The sequence below is a fragment of the Eptesicus fuscus genome, chromosome 9 (assembly GCF_027574615.1).
Source record: "Eptesicus fuscus isolate TK198812 chromosome 9, DD_ASM_mEF_20220401, whole genome shotgun sequence".
Classification (NCBI taxonomy): Eukaryota; Metazoa; Chordata; class Mammalia; order Chiroptera; family Vespertilionidae; genus Eptesicus; species Eptesicus fuscus.
In genome coordinates, this window is record NC_072481.1 from 19708571 (window position 1) to 19714493 (window position 5923).

A 5923-nucleotide genomic window follows, 5' to 3' on the forward strand; every position below is an offset into this window, starting at 1 on the left:
CAGCACTACTAATCGCCACCAGCTGCCCTCGAGCCTGCTGCCACTGCCGGGTGGGCCTACCAAGGCCTCCTGGGCCGGGAGTAGTCTGCCCAGATGTCGGCAGTGCCCAAGGGCCAAGCCACCATACCGTCCCAGCTGGCCAGTGGGGAATCCCTGCCTGGCAGCGGCAGCACCTGGGGCGGGAGTGGAGGGGGAGTGAAGAGCCAAGACAGGGCCTGGTCCCAGACAGGCCCAGGAGCCCCCAGACAGCCGAGCAGAGGCGGTCTGAAGCCCCACATGCACACATACACACCTGGGCCATAGCGTATGTGCGCACACACACAGGCGCACAAGCATATCACACTTTCAAAACAGACCTCGTGGTTATTTCTCCATAGATCTGTTTCTCCCTGTCTACCTCATTCTAGTAAATGCCACCATAATTCATTTGGATGTTCAGTCTAAGAACCTAGTCATCATTGGCTCCTTCCTTTCCTTCACCCTCCCCCCACCCTCCCCCCCGTCCCGCCCCCGCAAACCACCACCATCCTATCGATTCTACCCCAAAATACAGCCCGTATCCACCCACTTCTCCCCACCCTCACCCAAGCCACCACCCTCTTCTGCCCGGATTGTTGTAGGAGCTTCCCAACCTCCACTTCCCACCCAGCAGCCAGCAAGACCTGCTTCAATCTTCCCGGTCTCATTTCACCCACAATACCAGCCAAAACCTTTCCCTGGCCTTACCAAGTCCTTCATGGTCTGGCCTCTGCCTTCCTGTCCAACACCTCACCCCAGAAGCTGCAGACGCTGCGGCCCCACCGGCTTCTTTCTCAGTCCTGAATTTGCCACACTGGTTTTGTCCACAGGCCTTTTGCACCAACGCTTCCCTCCTCCTGGGAGGATTTGTCCCTGAGCTTTGCTAGGCTGGCTCTCCAACAGGTCTCACCTCATAAGCACCTTCCCAGGGTGGCCTTTCCTGACCACCAGATCGAGAGGAGCCCCAAGTCGCTTCCTATCACGTGATTCTGTTTTAATTTTTTTTATTTCTTTTATTGATTTCAGGGAGGAAGGGAGAGGGAGAAAGAGATAGAAACATCAGTGATGAGGGAGAATCATTGATCGGCTGCCTCCTGCAGGCCCCCTACTGGGGATCGAGACCGCAACCCAGGCATGTGCCCTTGACCGTCCACAAGCCAACGCTCTATCCACTGAGCCAAACCATCTAGGGCCACATGACTCTGTTGTCAATCTCTGACTAGCTCTGGTATGTGTTTGTTTGTGTGTTGTCCTCTACTAATAAACAACAGGCTCCATGAGGGCCCTGTCCGCTGGTACTCACTGCCTTACAGCCGAGCCTGGCACCCCACAGGCACCCACTGGGGAGTCAGTGGGCAGATGTACATGAGCACTGTCCACGGTCCGAGCTCAGACACAGACATGCACCCACAGGAGGTGTGACATAGAGCACAAACATGAATGCACACGCCCTGGCTGGCGAAGCTTAACCTGTCGGCCCCCGCACCAAAGGGTCTCAGTTCCATTCCCGATCAAGGACACATACTTGGGTTGCACGTTCGATCCCCAGCCCCAGCCAGGGTGCATGTGGGAGGCAACCAATCCATGTTTCTCTTTCTCTCTCTCTCCCCTTCCTTCCCCCTCCCTCTCTCTTCCTCTCTCCTTTCCAATCTCTCTAAGAATCAGTGGAAAAAAATATCCTCGGGTGAGGACTAACGAAAAACAAAACATGAACGTGCACGTATGCAGAGATACACACACGCGGTGTCTGGGTCACAGCGGAGACGGAGAGCCGAGGACAAGGTGTGTCTCCACCTCCTCTGGTTTCTCTGGGTGTCTCCGGCCTGTCTCCTTCCTACACTGTCTCTCGCCGTCCCTGTCCTCTTTTCTCTGTGTCTGAGTCAGATCTCTGGTTCTCCGTCCCTGTGACTGGCCCCTCTGCAGCCTTTGTCTCTGTCTCTACTCCTGCTTCCCTCTGCTCTTGGATCTGTGTCTCTAACTCTGCGTCTCTATCTCTCTGCGTCTCTGGCCTTTGTCTTCTGCTCGCACTCCCTGTGTCTTGATGTCCCTGTCTCCTGTCTCTGCTTATCTCAGAGCTGCCCTGCTCTTTGCTTCTCTCCACCCTGTCTCTGCCTCTGTCTGCCCGCGTCCCTGGTTCTGGCTCTGGCTCTCTGACTCTCTGACTCCGTCTCTCGTTCTCCCTCCCGCCCTCTCCTGGCCCTAAATCAGCCCTGCCACCATGTCTCATGGCTGTCTGCATCCCTGTGGCAGGGAGACCCATCATTCACCTCTGATGGCAGCTTTATGGTCTCAACGGGCAAACTGGTGCGCCACTCCGCCGATGCCCGCCTTCCCTGCAGGGCATGGTGAGCTCCACACCCTGGGCCCTGGCAGCTCTGGCCTCGGCAACAGTTTTCGATGCCCGACCAGGGCGTCCTCCTTCAGTAGCTCCTGGCACCAGGCACCTGCTTGGTTTGGTAACCTGGGTGCTTCTGGAGAGGTCAGCCCAGACCCTGGTGGATGTGGCGGTGGTCAGGCGGGAGGAAGGCAGAACACGCCAGGCCCCAGCGTGGCTGTCCCCTGGCACTGCCCACCTGTCCTGAGGGACCCCTGGAGCGGTGACAGGCACAAGAGCCCTGGATGGCAGTCCTCGCTCCACCCACTGTGGGACCCTGGGCCCACCACACCATGAGGTACACTGTAGGATCCCACGTTAATCCACCTGGCGTGTTAAAGCCTCTAAAAGCACCAGAAAGGCCTGATGGCTTCCGTAGTTCCCAACCCGGGCAACTTTGCTCCCCAGGGGGCTTTGGGCAATGTCCGGAGACAATGCCCGGAGGGTAGAGGCCAGGGAGGCTGCTAAACACCGGCACTGCACAGGCCGGCCCCACAGGGCAGAATTATCCGACCCAGAATGTCCCGGTGCCGAGGCGGAGACAGCCTGCTTCTCAGAACTCCCACACTCTCTGACCCCCTTTCAACTCTTAATCATTCTCTGACCAGGGGTGGGGGCCGCTCGAAGACACCAGAGTTTGATGCTGGCTCTGCCTTTAATAACAGCAGCTGACATCTATTGAGCCCTTCTAAAGTGCTGGCCGGCACCACGCACAGAGAAACTCATTTCAGTCTCACAGTAACCACGGGAGGCCCCGGCACTCTCTCCATCCCCTCCCGAGCATGAGGAGGCAGGCGGGGAGCAGGGGAGTAATCGGCTCTGGGTCACACAGCTGGCAAGGACGGAGCTGGGTTTGAACTGGCCATCTGGGGACAGGCCCACAGGGCAGAGGCCTCCCTGGGAAAGAGCCCGCACCGAAGAGGTCTGGGCAAGTCCTCTTCCCTCTCTGAGCCTTTATTTTGCCATCTGCCAAACAGGATTCAAGATTTAAGTCCCGAGGTCATAGGGCTGGGAAGTGGTAGAACAAGGGTCGTGATCTCAGACAGGTGCCCCGCAGCCCTCCAGGGGCTGTAAAGCAGTGGAGCATAAGTCCTCGGGCTCGGAGGACTTAAACAGCTTGCCGGGCCTCCCCCCCAGAGTTTCTGACTCAGTGGTTTGCTTTTTGAACAAGTTCCCGAGCAATGCTGATGCTGCTGGCCCAGGGGCCACGTCGGAAAACCCTTGCGGAGAGCGTGGGGTTAGATCGCCGGTGCCTGGGTTCAAATCCTGCCGCCGGCTCTTGCCGGCTTGATACCTTGGAGGTATTGCTTAGCCTCTTCCTCTGAAAAGCAGAAATCACAGCCATGTCTACCGCGTCGGGTTTGCTGACAGGATTAAAGGAGATAATGGCGAGGGAAAGCCGCTCTCAGGGTGCCGGCACCGAGGAAAAGCTCAGACAAGCTCACTGCGTAAAGATCCCCAGCACAGGCAGTCCGCCTTCCTCCAGGCAGACTGACAGCCCCCAGAGGATGAAGGGCTAAAACTTCCCCTTCCCGCCTCCAGCCACCTCCTCGGGCCTGCACAGAGAAGGCACAGCCGTGACATCGCAGAGCAGCATAGAACGGGCAGTGGTGGGTAGCCCACATCTGCCAAGGCATCCAAGAGGCCTCAGTGCCACTGAGGACACCCAGACTGACCTTGACCCCAGCCGTCCTCAAGACCCTGCTCACCCTCAATGGTCTCTTTTGGGGCAAGAGTTGCTTCCCAAGGCCCTGATGGGATCGTTGGTATACCCTTACCCAGGCATCCCTTTGGCTGCCAATCAACTCAAGTGAGTCCTACTGTGCTGTGGGGCCTTTAGCCAATCCCAAGGCCTCTCTGGATCTTAGTTTCTTCACCTAAAAATCAAATAAGAACTCCGCACAGTGGCTAAGGCTGGGGGCTCCAGCCCCAGAATAACTGGGTTCAAACCCCACCTCAATTTTGGCAAATCACTTCACCTCTTGGAGTGCGTTTCCTTTTCCTCGCTGGTAAAGCAGAATTGTCCACAGCTCACAAGGATGCTGTGAGGGTTGCCTGAGATGACACAAACAAAGCAGTGAGCACAGTTCCTGGAACCCAGTAGATGCCAGCTCTTCTGCACGTACGATGAGAAAGTGTATCCTCCCCACAACACCCGCAATCTGTTGGCAGGCTTCCCGCCCCTCCTGCTCCCACCCCAGCGTTTAGCTTTGAGACTGTCTTCACCTCCCTTCCCACTAGGCCGCGAGGAAGGCGGCTGGGAGGGTACATCCGAACAGAAGCTTGGGAGAGGGAGGGGTGTAATCAATGATCAGCCACTGATTCCTTTGAGTGTCTTTGCCCTGCTAGACCGTATGCCGTAGAAAGAGCCGCTTTGGCTACTATTAGATCCCCAGAGCCTATGACAGAGAGTAGGCACTTTATAAAGATGTGCTGGATGAATGAAAGAGGGGGCTCAGCTCCTTTCCAGGACAAACTCCCCTCCATGGCGTGTCCTGGGTGAGGTGTGGTGAGGAAGGGAGCATTCGGGGACTCCCAGATTCTTTCCTTGCATGTAAGAGACTGAGACAGTTGGACTCGTAATTTCTTCGAATCCTGGAATCTCGGGGTGGAGAGATGCTTTTGCGGTTGCCCAGCCCCAGCGCCTGCTCCGGCTCCTCCCAATAGTGCCCCGGGCTGGGCTGGGCAGGCCTGACAACCTAGCCCAGAGGGGAGGCTGAAGGAGAGAAAGTTCAGAGCGAAAACCCAACTTTTTCATCGAGGCAGAAAATAAAATCAAAGATCTGAGAGAGGGTTTGGTTCTGGTTCTGCTACGTCTGCTTCCTGGCTTTATTCTCTTAGGCAAATCCCTTCACTTCTCTGAGCCCTTAGTTTCCAGACCTGTAAAATGGGGTGATAGTGACACCTAACCACATGGAATTTGGGGGAGGAGTAGATGAGATAATATGAAACTAAGCCAAACCCATAGTAGACACTCAAACGTGTCATTACTAACGTTATTCTTACTGGAGGAAGGATAGCAATTCACTAAGCACTCTTGCCCTGCACCTCACACCCATATTCATCTCTGAGTCCCCCGGCCCCCTTAAATATTTACATAGCTGATCTCATGTAGCTTTAAGAGGTAAATGATATTTCTGATAAATATAAGACAGGGTTTGTTTCCCCGCCCCCCCCCTCCCCCCCCCCCCCCCCCACCACAAAGTGACCTAAGTAGCAAATAATATGTAAAGAAATAAAATCACTTGGAGTATTGTCAGCCTTGACCATTCAGAAAGCCTGACCCTGGTGTGAGGACTGGTGGTTGAAGACAGGAGGAAAGAGCTTGGGACTGAACCTGGGTGCAAGAACAAGGTCTGCCTTGATGCATTATTTGCCCTGAGGAGGGTCCATGCCCTTTGACAACAAGGGAAAGCTGAACCTGGGGACTCTTGAGCTCCTTCCATTCCCCAAGTTTGATGGTAACTAACTTGCCAAGCTGGGCTTGAAACTAGGCATACTGTAACTCCTAACATGCCAATGCTGCTTTTT